Source organism: Drosophila sulfurigaster, chromosome X (assembly GCF_023558435.1).
Source record: "Drosophila sulfurigaster albostrigata strain 15112-1811.04 chromosome X, ASM2355843v2, whole genome shotgun sequence".
Taxonomy (NCBI): Eukaryota; Metazoa; Arthropoda; class Insecta; order Diptera; family Drosophilidae; genus Drosophila; species Drosophila sulfurigaster.
The window spans coordinates 25114628-25128581 of record NC_084885.1 but is presented as its reverse complement, the minus strand read 5'-3'; the positions used below and the strand labels follow the sequence as shown (position 1 = coordinate 25128581).

The window sequence follows — 13954 nt, the reverse complement described above, 5'->3', positions numbered from 1 at the left end:
CTGCACGCTTCGTGGGCCACATGCGTTTTGCCTTCCTCTTCTCTCCTCCTCTCTCTTCCTCTCTATCGCGGTCTCACTCTTTCGTTCGCACTCTTTCGCTCAAGCAGAAGTCGTGCCATATTGCTGAGAGATGAATCTGAATATGCGTTTTGAGATTGCATGTAAATGCATTGCTAATAAATACATGCAGTTTTCTTTCTCTTTCTCACTCTTTCTCTGTCTATTTCTAACTAGCTCTAATTATTTCTTTCACTCTTTCTCTCTCTCTAATTCTATATAGCTTTCTTTCTTTCTTTCTGCCTCTCTCTATCTCTAATTTAATCTCTGTTTATATTTCTATCTCTTTTTTACCTCTATCGATATCTCTACCTCTCTCAATTTCTCTCTGACTCTCATTCTCCCTCTCTCTCTCTCTCTCTCTCTCTCTCTCTCTTTCTCTTTCTCCCTCTTTCTCTATCTTTTTCTCTTCCTGTCAATTTTCTCTCTATCCTTATTTCCTTCTCTCATTCTCTCTCTCTCTATCACCTTCACTCTCTTTATCTTCCTCTCTCTCCCTTTCTCTCTTTCTGTCTCTTTTTTCACTTTTTTCCCCTCTATCTCTTTCTCTCTCTCCCTTTCTCTCTCTCCCTTTCTCTCTCTCCCTTTCTTTCTCTCATTCTATATCTCTCTCTTTCTCCCTCTCTATATTTCCCTCTCTATTTCGATCTCTCAAAGAATAGAATAAAACTTTCTAGTTTTAAGATCACAAATCTTATTATAAGATAAAAAAATTGATTCATTATATTTCATATTCTCTTTTTTCTTTCTTTAAGGGAAAGAGCATATTATCAAAATTTCCTTTAAATCGATTCATGCTAAAATAATTTCATAGAATTTAGAAGATTATTTTTTGCAATAGAAATGCAAAATTATAAAAGTTTGAACTGTGTTGTATAATTATAATATTCGTCAAGATACGAATGTTGTAATGATTAATGTCAATAAGAAAGGGGAAATACAGTTTATAGAATAGTCTAAGTTAATTTTGAACTGTTTTACTTTATTAGTTTTCTTTATTGTTTATGCATTTTTCTGTGGAACACTTTTTGTCCACTTGGTAGCTAAACGTAGCTTCCCCATTCAATGACATTCACATGCATTCGCGAATCATCCATACTCGTGTACTCACACTCACACTCATACTCACACACTCATTGCTCATATGGTAAATTGATTTTGAGAATTTCTCGCGCGTGCATTTGTTTATCCCTTGAAGCGTTAAGTGAACAACTGCGCTTAATGATCACACAACAACAACAGCAACAACAACAGCAGCAACAAGAACAACAACTGCAACTGCAACCACAACAATATTGGCAACAACAACAACACTAACAACAACAATAACACTAACAACAACAATGAACCTGGCCGCCTGCAATTATGACTATTTGCATTGTACATTACACATTTCACACTCGCAGCTAAACTGAACGCCAAGCAGAGGTCGTTTTAACATACCCTATAAATAGTCAAGACAAATGCCAAAAGGGTTGCCTCCTAATGCTGTGCAAATAGTTGCGAAAATCAATCATTTGATTTCATCAATTATTGAATTTTATTTAAGGCATTTGCAGCCTTTAGAAATAGGTTAGTATTACTTTTAGTTATATCAAACCTTTTTTTAAATAAATAAATTATTTAGATTTGCTGTTGTGCTTTCACAATGATCTTCACGACACAACAAATAATATGTTTTAATATGTTTAAGTAGAAAATGTTTCATTTCAAATTATTCTTATATGCAAAAGAAAATTATATTGTTGAATGTTCAATGTACCTACACTGAAAAACAGTTCTGAATCGAAGTCCCGATCATTCAGCACTGTATTTAATGTAAGTATTTATTACTAAATAAATAATAAACTAAAAACGTTATAAAATCAAAAGATACTGGTTTTTTACTTGAATTTTTCGCCTTAAAAATGCGTAAAGAACATGAAAATCTTAAAGTTAGAATACACATCTTGATTTCAAAAGCATTACAATGTCACATATCTTATTAAAAGATAAAGAAAATATATATTATTATATTTCATATGGTTTTTTTCAACTATTTTTTAACATGTCTTTAATTACTTTATTTATTTTATTAATTTATTACATATATTTAATTTTAATAGTAGATTAATTTTTAAAATTTTTTTTTTTTTTAATATTCAGGGTTTTACAATTAATTTTATTGTTATTTGGCTTGGATACAAATTGAAATTGCACCTTGAATAGACAGAATTCAAATGACAATATTACAAATAGTGTACTTAATTATTAGAAATTGAATCTGTTCAATGAATAAATTTTTTCATGTGGATCTCAAAAAGTTTTTTATTAGGTAAATTTATTTAACTTTAGCAACATTAGATTAGTAATCGTTATTATTAGAAATTTAATCTGTTCAAGTTGTTAACCATAAAAATGTATTCTTTTTTTTTTGTTTCAATTAGAAACAATTTTGTAACTTAAAAAAAGTATTCAACATGTAATTATTTTTATGTAAACACCTTGAATTGCAATCAAAACATTTTTACTTTCTTTTGGACATATCACCAAACTGCTGCCTCAAATAAGCTTATTCTGTTCAATTTGTCATTTTGCTAGATATACATATAACAGTTTAAACAGGATATCTGCAAGTCGTATATGTAATCTGTGAACTTGTTGTATATATATTTATGTATTTCGTTGTTTCCAAGTTCCCAAAACCAAAACGACGTCTTCAGGCCTAGCATCTGGTTGTCGAAGTTGGATTTGTTTTTGGGCTGCTGTTGTTTAGACACAGCAAGAGCGAGTAGGAGAGGGCGATGGAGAGGGGGAAGGAGAAGGAGAACGCGAAATTGTTATGAGAAGGGTTGGGCCAGCAGCATTCTTAGGAGTTCTCTGTACTGTGTGCTAAGTAGCTACACTCTACACACATGGATCTGTAGTACAAGTAGTAATAACTGCAACAGAGTGCTCAGTGCTCAGTGCTTTGCCTTTTGGTTTATAAATACACATATTCACACTTTCACGTTCGGATTGAGCTAATTGAAACGTATCTGCATAAACTGCATCAGGAACTGCCCTCTCTCGTTAAGCAGCAAGCATTCACAAACTGAATGTCTTGCCTGGGGCCCCGGAACGAGATGGAACCAGTCTCCAGTTGCCAGTTGCCAGTTGCCAGACCCCAAAGATCGCAGGCTCCACACACAGCAACAACATCAACAACAACAACTGGCGATGATGCTCTTAAATGCAGTTAAAGCTAAAGTCATTGCCATGGTCGTGGGTCGTGCTAATGGTAATGGGTCTCCTTAACCACAACGCACGCAAACTTACAACTCACACTAACAAAAAGGAAAGAAAAAAAAGAAGTACATTTACATTTGCACTTGCTATTTTTGGTGCATCGAATGACTACGAAATCTACACCCATCTCGATCTCGATGTTGATCTCGATCTCAGGGCATTCTGATCATACTCTATAACAGCACACAATTACAATTTGTCCAAATCACAACGTTAGTTGGGCCCTGAGAAACATCATTAGCGTTTCCTTTCATTAGCATTTTCATTAAATTGATTTTTCTTTCCAATTATTTATGGTCCTTGGCGATAACATTTTTTTTTTAAGATTTTACATCATCATCTATAAGAATCCTCTCTATGATATGCAACTTTTATTATCTCACTTATTGTCATTAGCATTTTCATTAAAATGATTTTCCATATTGATTACTTACTGTCCTTTATATGAAAATGTTTTTTTTTTTTCTTTGCCTTTATGAATCCTCTATCTCACTTGTTATCCCTATGTGATGTTTTATACTGACTGCTGTTATCCTTAACTCATTATAATTATAATTCTCATTCGGCTTATTTGAATTAAGTTTAATAAAAACTTTTCTTTAAGCTCCTTATGATTATTTTAACAATTATTCTAAATATTTGCATTGTTCTTTTAATTATGGAAATGATTTTTATTGAAATATTTATTATTTTCATGAATTATCACTGCTGCTATCCTTAACTGTTCTCTTTATTATTCTCAGTATGCCTTTCAGAATACTAATAATAATATCCCAACTTTCATAATTTTGCATTAGATTTATCATTGCAGTAGCCCTTAAAATTAAAGAGATTGTTTGACTATTTTGGCAAACGTGTTTTTCTCATGCGTCAGTATCGATTAACGGTAACAAAACAATAAATTGGTCAACAAACATATATCTATATTGTATTTCGCATTACGAGACTTAAAAAAAAGAATTATGGGAAGGGGAATTGAAACGAGTATCGAGTGCAAATGAATAATCGTAGAGTACTCATGTTGGACGCTTGTTGAGAGTTGCAATCGTTTATCCGTTTGCAATAAACGCAAAAAAACAAGTAAGAGAGCTATAGTCGAGTGTGCTCGACTTTGAGTTACCCGCTATTTATTTTCAATATGAGCAAAACAGTGCGGAATGCCAAAAATACTACAAATATACAAAGTTCCGTTTATAGCATATTTATGTAATACTATTTTAAAATATACAAATAATATACTAAAATGATATACCAAAAATATTTAAAATGTACCGAGTTATATTTGTGGTATATTTATATAATACTACCTCTAAAATATACCATAACATACAAAATATACCAACCATTTCCAACATAAATATACCAAGTATAGTAAAAATATACCAAATGGTATATATAGTATGTTGATATAATATTAGTTTTAAAATAAATCACAGAGTACCAAAATATACTAGCAATATGCTAAAATAATACGTCAAAATATTATACTAAAAATATACCAAATGATATACATACATATATGGTATATTGGTATAATACTATATTTAGAGTATATTGAGTACAAAATATACCAGACAGACGGACATCACTATATAGTCTATATATACTTTATGGAGTCGCAGATGATTCCTTTTATATAACTTTCCCCAGCCACAAATTTATAATACCCTTCTACCCTACGAATAGCGGGTATAAACACAGTAGAGTCGGGGGGCTTGGCACTTGCAAACTGCATCAAAATGTACCATATAAATACGTATATGTACGTGTGTATGTATGTGTGTATTTCGACAGATGTACAGATGTCAGACCGATGGATGGATGGTGGCTAGGCGCTACTGCACATGAAGAAAACCCCAAACAACGTCGCCGCCAGCTCGTAAATTGTGAATGGGCAACATTTTGGGGGTATATCAATGGCATAGCTCATGGCATGGCTTCGGTTTGGTTTCGGCTTGGTTTGGCATGGCTGCTTCATCAGACATTAGACATCAGACATCAGACATAACGACATCGACATCGACAACTGGTAACTGGTAACGACATGGACATGGACATGGACAACGCCACTGAGCGATCATTACTTCAACAGCGATCGGTGCCAAGAGTGAAACGACAACGAACAGCAGCAGCGGCAGCAACATCGACACTCAACGCTACACTGAGAGAAAAACTCAAACGCAAAATGATAAAAAGCTATGCTATTATAGCATATAATAGAAAAAACAAATTTGTGTTCACAAGTTTTGAAAAAACAAAACTATTCTAAATTTGATAAATAAATATAAATTAATAAAATACTAAAAATATACCACAAATATACTAAAATATGTATGGTATTATAGAATAAGTATGTGATTTACATTTTAGATGCTATAATATTTTATTTTCGTATTTATCAATTATCAAGAATCACTTCACAATATTGCCAAATCCAATTAAATAATGCAATACTAAAAATTGAATTCATTAATATTTCCCCGATTTAAAAACAGTTTTCTAAACTTTCCAAAGTTTATCATATTTTATCGCTTGACGAGAATCGTTTTATAATATTACCAAGTTTAATTATGTTATGCAATACTAAAAATATACCAAACAATTGCATAGCATACTAGAAATAAATCTGCAGATTATATTTTATTAATTTAATTTTCAAATTTATAAATTATTCATGGATAAATAAGAATCACTTCACAATATTTTTTAATCAACAGTTTATACTCCTATTGTCTCAGTTAACAAGAATCGCTCGAATTAAATATTGTAATATTAAAAATATACCAATATACTAAAACTGCAATAATATACCGAAAATATACTGAAACCTGAAGTGCAAACTAATATATTTGCAATTCAATATATTATATTAGTTGCTGAATCTCTTCAGCTTGTGTTCAAAAATTTCTCGCTGTGTATGTGCACTATACATATCGTATTTTCGGTGCACAGCAAAGGGGGGTTGACAAGGTGGCAAGGGGGGCGAAGGGGTAGTGTAACTAAAGGCAGGGGGGGCCACTAAACCGCAGGTGAAGCATTCGTCCTCTAATCACAAGCAACAGCCGCAGCCAAAGCAGCAGCCACAGCAAAGGCAACAGCAACAACCAAAGCGGCAGCAGTTGAGCGACTAAGCGTGACTAAGTACAACTACGACTAAGACTAGTCGCGGTAACTGTCCCCTGTTCCCTCCTACCCCCTCCTATTTTGTGGGCTATGCAACACGATCGCTCTCGCTCTCTCTGTCTCTCCCTCTCTCTCTCTCTCTCTCTCTCTCGGTCTGTCCAACTGGCCGTTGCATTAATAGCGAAGCAATCAGGGCGTTGCAGAAGCGAGCGCAAAGATCATAACGAACGGTTTAAATACAATATATTAAATGGATTTATTATGCCTAGATATTGCGCCTCTCCATGAAGCATGGTAAAGCCCACAACACACAAAACCAACTCCTCCGAATTGTGGTGTACCATATGACCATACAGCTCTGACCAATGGATGGGCCAATGGCCAACAGCAACCAGTTGTTGTTGTTAGTTGTTGTTGTTCGGTTGTTGGCTTTGCTTTTGCTTTTCTGCTTTTTTGCTTCGTTGTCGCCGTCGTCCGTCATCATCTGTAGGAGGCCTCTGACTACGATTTCGTAGTCGCAGTTATTACTACTACACACTACTACTACTATTGCCTTCCCCTCCCTCTCCCCCTGCTCGCAATTAAAGTAGAGAGAGAGCAACAACAACAATAGTTAACGTCTTTTTGCAGTTTGCCGTTTGTTTCATCGTTCTCACTGAACACGCGCATAAATTTTTACTTAATTAGATACTACATTGAGCTCTACGACTCCTCTCCATATGAAGAGTCGCCAAGACGAAGACGAAGACGAAGACGTAGACGAAACGCTATCACAAACTCGCATGCCGCGTCTCTAGCCAACAGAAAATTGACCAAGTCATCGCTCTCTCTCGCTCTCACTCGCTCACTCCCCCTCTCCCACTCTCTTCTCATCCCATATGGCACATTATTGCCGCCGCCTGTTGCAGCTGCCACTTTAATGAGCGCTAACTGTTAGACACTGTCCACGGAACAGTTCCAGAAACGCATCTATTAACAGTTCTACAAAAAACAAACTAGAAAAAAATGTGGAAATTACTGACTTTACAATGTGCTGCGCGATCTAATTATGAAAGCGGCTTTCAAAAAATGCAAATCAACTTGTAATTAAGACAATTGTACATTTCAAAGAATATACTTAAATGCAAAAAGTGTTCAAGCCATTTTCTATGCACACATCTATTGTAATTTATATACACAATAAAAATACACAAATATGAAACTAAATATATATATTTAAAGTCTGTACGATGTGTCGAACATTAATCGTTTGATTATTGTATATTTCACAGAATAAAGTTGTAAGACAAAATAATATAATCAAAACACAACTAAGAAGCTGACAAAGGATTTAAAGTTGCAAAATATGTTGACAATTTGAACGTTCTTTTAAGTCAAATATATTTATTATATATTTCCATAATCAATAAACACAAGAAACAAAATCTATATTAGAAAATGAAAATTAAATGCAGCAAAATTGAAATTTTTTCCAAGGCAATTTTTCAAATAATAAATGCTGTACCCATTTTATATATAAAAGAAATAAAACTCAAATTAAGATCCTATAATAAAAACTTATTTAGAGTATGTCAGCTTTGTGCTGCTGTGAGTGTACTCAATTTTAATATATATTAATAAATAATATACAGCAAAAATACTAAAATACGCCGAAATATAACAAATAATAAAATATATAATTTGGTATATTGATATAGTACTACATTCAAAATATACACTAGAGTACCAAATCTACCAGATTGTCAGCCAAAGCTACTAAGACCTGTAGTAAGTAGGCGTTTTTTGGGGGTATTAAAAAAAACCAAAATGAAAATACAAAATACAGAGTAAAAGTTGTAAGATATATGGAGACAACTATGTAATATTATGTACTACAGTATACATTCCTTGAATTTTCATTCAACTTGTTTACTTTAGGATATTTTTAGCATTATTTCATTAAAATCAACAAAAGGATTAATAGATCTCGAACAGACACATAAAGAACACATAAATCACTAATATATTTATTTATTTTTATTTGTAGCTTAGAATTAATGAACCTAGGATATGAAGTGCAAAAGCTAGAGCTAAAGAGATTAAGAATAAATTACTAAAAATATACCAAAATATGTATCACATTTTACAAAAAAAATCTCCCATTTATATTCGAACTCCTATAATGTTTTATTTTCTGATTTCTAACTTGCTATTTATTTAAATTAATCATTTAACAAGAATTGTTTCAATTTATGAATCTTTTTTTTTTGTCAACATGTTTATTACTCCTATGTTGAAATTTCTAGAGTATCTAGTTAGTCGATCAGCATTCCGTTTAACTATTTCGAGCAATAATTTCGTTGCGGTTCTGTCATAAGTTTCGTTGGCCTGTGAATTATCCGTTTAACCCAAAACCTGAACTTGCCACGAATTCGTCTGGGAACTAGAGCAATGGCAGTTGGCAGTTGGCACACACCCACACACACACACACACACATACACAGTGATACACACATATGGTTATATGCTGGTGTATTTACTTAGGTAAGTACTGAACTTGAAAAGATACGCTTTGCCTGGCAATTACCTCGGCAAAAGTATTTAGTTATGAGAGCCGAGGATGATGAAAATAATAAATGAAAAACACAAAAATAATAGAGGACAACCACCGCAAAGAGACCTAGACAGTGAGTGTGTGAGTGAGGGAGAGAGCAAGACTACCCTTGGCTCTACCCTCAGCTCGAATGTGTTGAGGTTGAAGTTGAGACTGAGTTTTGAGCGACGACCCTTAGACCATGTACAATATGTTGCGTAAGTGTCTAAACAATGGAGGCAATGCTCTCCTTCTGCTGACACAAAGAAAGAGAAAGAGAGAGAGAGAGAGACAGAGAGAGAAACATAGGCCTCTACAAATACTCACTCTCCTCCATCCTCCATGCTGGCAAAGCAGATGGCCCCTTTGGTCATGTGTCTTCCACAAAAAAAAAAAAGAAAAAAATATCCTGCTCGTCATTCGACGTTTTTTCGGATCGGAATAGAATTTTTGGGATTTCTATTTGACAGCATAATAATGCCAAGCGACGGGGTCATGGATGGATAATGGCGTCAGCGAGCGATGATTACACAATATTTATTTACACAAAAATTATTATCATTTATGATATATATGGGCACAACGCATGTCCTCTTCTTTGTCCTGTGCATTGTGTCGAGTACTCGCTACTTAGCGCATCATTTGGGAATCGAGACAGTTGCTTCCTTCTTCATTCAGCTGCCGCAATTGAGTTGACGATGAAGATGAAGATGCAAGATGCCAATTGTTGTGAGCTGTCAGCAATGAAATTTTCAATCATACACACAGAGCATTAAAATTAGAGCGTGTCTCTGGCGTTCTCTCTCTGGAGAGCTGACAATCATATTTCTCTTTGTGTGGCATTCGCAAACGTTCAGCTGGCAGTAATAATTAAGCGAGTGGGGGGGGAGAGCAAAGCGCAAAAAGTTACTCTTTGCATTACATTCGCAAACGTTTCACAGGCATACAACAAATAATAGATAAATGTTGCATTACATTCGTAAACGTTTCACTGACATATATTTCAATCAAAATGAATTTGCAAAAAAAAAAACATTCAATAAATGATGTATAAAATATAATTAATATTTATTACTTTCGTAAACGTTTCACTGGCATACATTTCAATTAATGAGTATATGCAAGAAATCATTTAGAAAATGATGTGAAAAATAATGTATTAAATATAAAGAAGTATAAAAACAAAATTTATTCGCTTCGTAAACATTTCACTGGCAGATATAACTCTTAATTACTTTATTATTTACTACATTTTTTCAAGATCACCTAACTATCATAACTAAGCTCTAAAAATGATGCAACAAATGATGTATAAAATATAGATCAAATTTATTTCTTTCGCAAACGTTCGCTGGCAGAAATATCGAACATCTCTAAATGATTTTTAAAGCAACAATTATAATTTATTCGATTATCGATTTTTAATGTACCCAACTTTCCAATCAACGTTTATATGCAAAACCTTTAAAAAATGATGCGAAAGATAATGCAAAATATAATAAAGATTTATTCCTTTCACAAACGTTTCACTGACAGAAATATCGAATAACTCTTCATATTAAAAAGGCATAACTTTTTATTTTTACAAATTTAAATAAATTTTACCAAACTTTTGTTCACATAATATTTTGCCAAATTCATACGCATTCTTGGCTTACATTCACACACAATGCCAATGCAATAGATTTTATTAGAAATAGAACCCAGCATCATAAAGAAGGAAAACACTCTCATGCCGTTAAATAATATCATATAATTTTTTTTTTGTTTTCTTTTGAAAGTGGCAGGATAAAGGGTCCTGCAACGATGATAATGATGATGATAGAAATTAGAGCAGACAGCGGCAACAGCTGCCGGAGAAGGAAAACGAATCGGATCGTATGTTGCTCAAGGATTAACAGCATAAATAAATAACATTCAGCCGAATGCCGATCAACGGTTTATGAAAGTGATGCGAATTCACGATGCGGAAAAAGCCTTAGGAAAAATTGAGAGTATAAACCATGTGTAGGAAATGAACTGGGTAAGCAAAACTTCGAGACAGCAGCTATGAAAAATGTTGAAATTTGTATTTTCATGCATACTTTATGATATCAATGAAATTTCTGAATAAACATGTAATCAGGCAGGTAAGATTAAGAATTTGCTAAATAATCGTAGTACTAAAAATATTAATTTAATCACTTTAAAGTTGTGATAATATATGTAATAAAGCAAGTAATAATAAGATGCTGGTAAATAAAAGTAATAGCTAAAATAACAGTTGAATCAACTTACCATTTTTCACTTCTTAAACGTCGCACAGAAGAGTTCTAAAAGAAAATGAAGAAAAAATATTAATTATTTTAAATAAAATTAGTAGCGAAAGAAATGTTATACATTATTTAAGGCATTCATAAAAAAATTTATGTATTTGGCTAGTTGAAAACTAAAACAAAGGCGTATAAAATAAGTGACAATACTACATTCACGTGAGCTCCCATTTTAAATAAAAGCAAAGCAGTTAGTATTGCACTGCACTGCACGTGGATTGATTAAAATATACTAAATTAATATACCACGCAAATATGCCAAAGTATATATTTGGTATATTAGAATACTACTACAGAATATGCCAGATTTGTAATTAATATACTAAAAAATACTAATATACCGAGTGCTGTATTTGGTATACCGATAAAGTAGTACATTAAAATACAGCATAGAAATCAAAAAGTTTACCAGATTGTCAGTCAAAGCAATTTAGACCCGATTGCAGTGGGCGTATTTTGCCATACAGAAGTATTTCTTAAGCTCTATCTCCCATAGTCTTTGAGATTCAGTGTTTTATAGGGATGGACGGACAGACAGACGGAAGGACAGACAGGCGGACAGACAGACGAACAGATCAAGAATAGGGCCGGAGATGCTTCCATCTGCCTGTTACATACATACATTTTCTGCATGCTCTAAGTTATAAAACTCTTCTACCTAAGGGGAAGTGGATATTAATATATAATACTTTAACAAAAACATGAGAAGTTATAGCTTTATATTATTATGCTTTAAACATTTGCCTATAATACCTCAACCAAAAAGACTGCAAACGATTAGAAAAGTCTTGTTGAAACAGAAGCCTCATTTTGTGTGGCAAATAGACTGACACTGATGAAGCGCAGATCACGAAAAACTCAGCGAAAACGAAAGAGAGGGAGGGCAAGAGGCAGAGATTGAAAGGGAAGCCCATTGAACCAGTTAGCAAGTTGCAAGTTGCAAGTTGCAAAATTGCAGCATGAACAGCTTGAAGCAGCGTTTGCAGTTGCAAGTGACAGCGGCAATTTGGTGACCTTTGCACAGTGCAACGCTGACCTTGAACCCTTTTTCAGTTGTTGTTGTTGCTGTTGTTGTTGTTGTTTTTGCATTGCATTGCCAAACGATTAACCAGCAACGACTCAAGGCTGTGACTTAAATAGCTCAGACAGACAGCAATTGTGTGTGTGAGACTGAGGGGGGAGGCAAGAAGAAGTAATGAATACATAAGTATAAAGAAAAAAAAATCAACTTATGTATATATAGAGTTTGTGTAAAACATAAAAACAAAAACAAAAACAAGAGTCGCGAGAGTTGAATGCTACGACGGCGGTTAGGAATGTTATGTAAATTGAACTTGAAAATCGTTGAAACAATGGCAAAGTTTTTGAATATTTCTCTCGCTTAATTAGAAACGCAAGGAGGCGAACGCAAATAATTCTCCGGCCTCCCCGCCCGCCCCTCTCTCGGTAGGGGGAAGGGTTACGACAGCAACGCGGCGACATTGCCCATAGGGAAGAGGTGAGCAAAGAGGGGAGCAAAGAGGGGAGTGCGAGAGATGTGCATGAAAAGCTAAAGTTGAGGTTGAGGTTGAAGTTGGAGGAGGTGCCGCTGACAACAGTGGCTGGCCGCATAAATTATTCAACAGTTGCGACGACGATGACGACAATGCGACGAGGTGAGAGAGAGGTGACAACGAGGGGAGGGGGCCAAAGGGTAGGCGGGGGTAAAAGATGCGACAGGTTGGACGTCGCGCGATCGCAACGCGCGCGGTTTCGTTTCGTTTCGTTCCGTTCCGCATTGGCGACGCAATCCAACGCAGCTTAAGAGAGACGAGACAAACCGAGATATTCGTGGGGTGCACAACTCTACACTGAGAAGAATATCTATGTATATACTTGACCTTAGAATACTTTATAGTTGTGAATTCCACTTCATTGTAATTATATATATATTTTTGGAAATAAATCCATTAAAAAAGAAATTTAATATAAATTTTACTAAATAAAAATAAAAAAAGTAAAATAAATGTAACATATAATATTGAAATTTTATCGGAGATTAAAAGAGATAGAAATAGATCAAGTTCGTTTAAAATTCCGCTTACGCAATTCGACAAAAATCGAATAACAAGCGTTAATTTGAAGCTAGAGTTGCGAATTTTGGTACAGACAATAATAACTATGTATAATCTTTATGATTCCTGAGAATTTGATCGGATACAAATTGTAGAAGATATCAAAGAACAACTTTTATATGTCAAATTACGCCTAATGCAATCGGGTCTTAGTTGCTTTGGCCGATAATTTGGTATATTTTGACCATTATGGTATATTTTTAATGTAGTAATCTATATACCAAATATATTTTAGAATTTCGGTATATTTTAGAATTATTGCTGTATATTATTTGGTATATTTTAAGAATAATACTGCAGTGTGTTGGTTTTATACAAAATGGGTAGAGGGTATCTCACAATCAAACCCACTCAACAGTAGATTTCTTACTTGTTTTATATATTGTTTTACATTTCTCTTTTTGCCATTTATTTTAAATTGAATTATAATGTTACAACATTATTTTTTTTGCATAAACAATTTATCTTGCTGATTTTCATAACATTGGAATGATATAATAATAAATAAA

At 33.8% G+C, this 13954-nt stretch overlaps 1 protein-coding gene across 5 annotated transcripts in view; it reads right to left on the bottom strand.

The window, feature by feature from the left end:
* LOC133847017 (uncharacterized) overlaps positions 1–13954 on the bottom strand; it is a 321107-nt gene that overhangs the window by 146547 nt on the left and 160606 nt on the right. For all 5 annotated transcript variants that reach the window (XM_062281723.1, XM_062281721.1, XM_062281722.1 and 2 more), the window contains one exon: positions 11297–11331. The gene's annotated coding sequence lies outside the window, so the exon portion shown is untranslated. The remainder of the gene's footprint in view (positions 1–11296; positions 11332–13954) is intronic.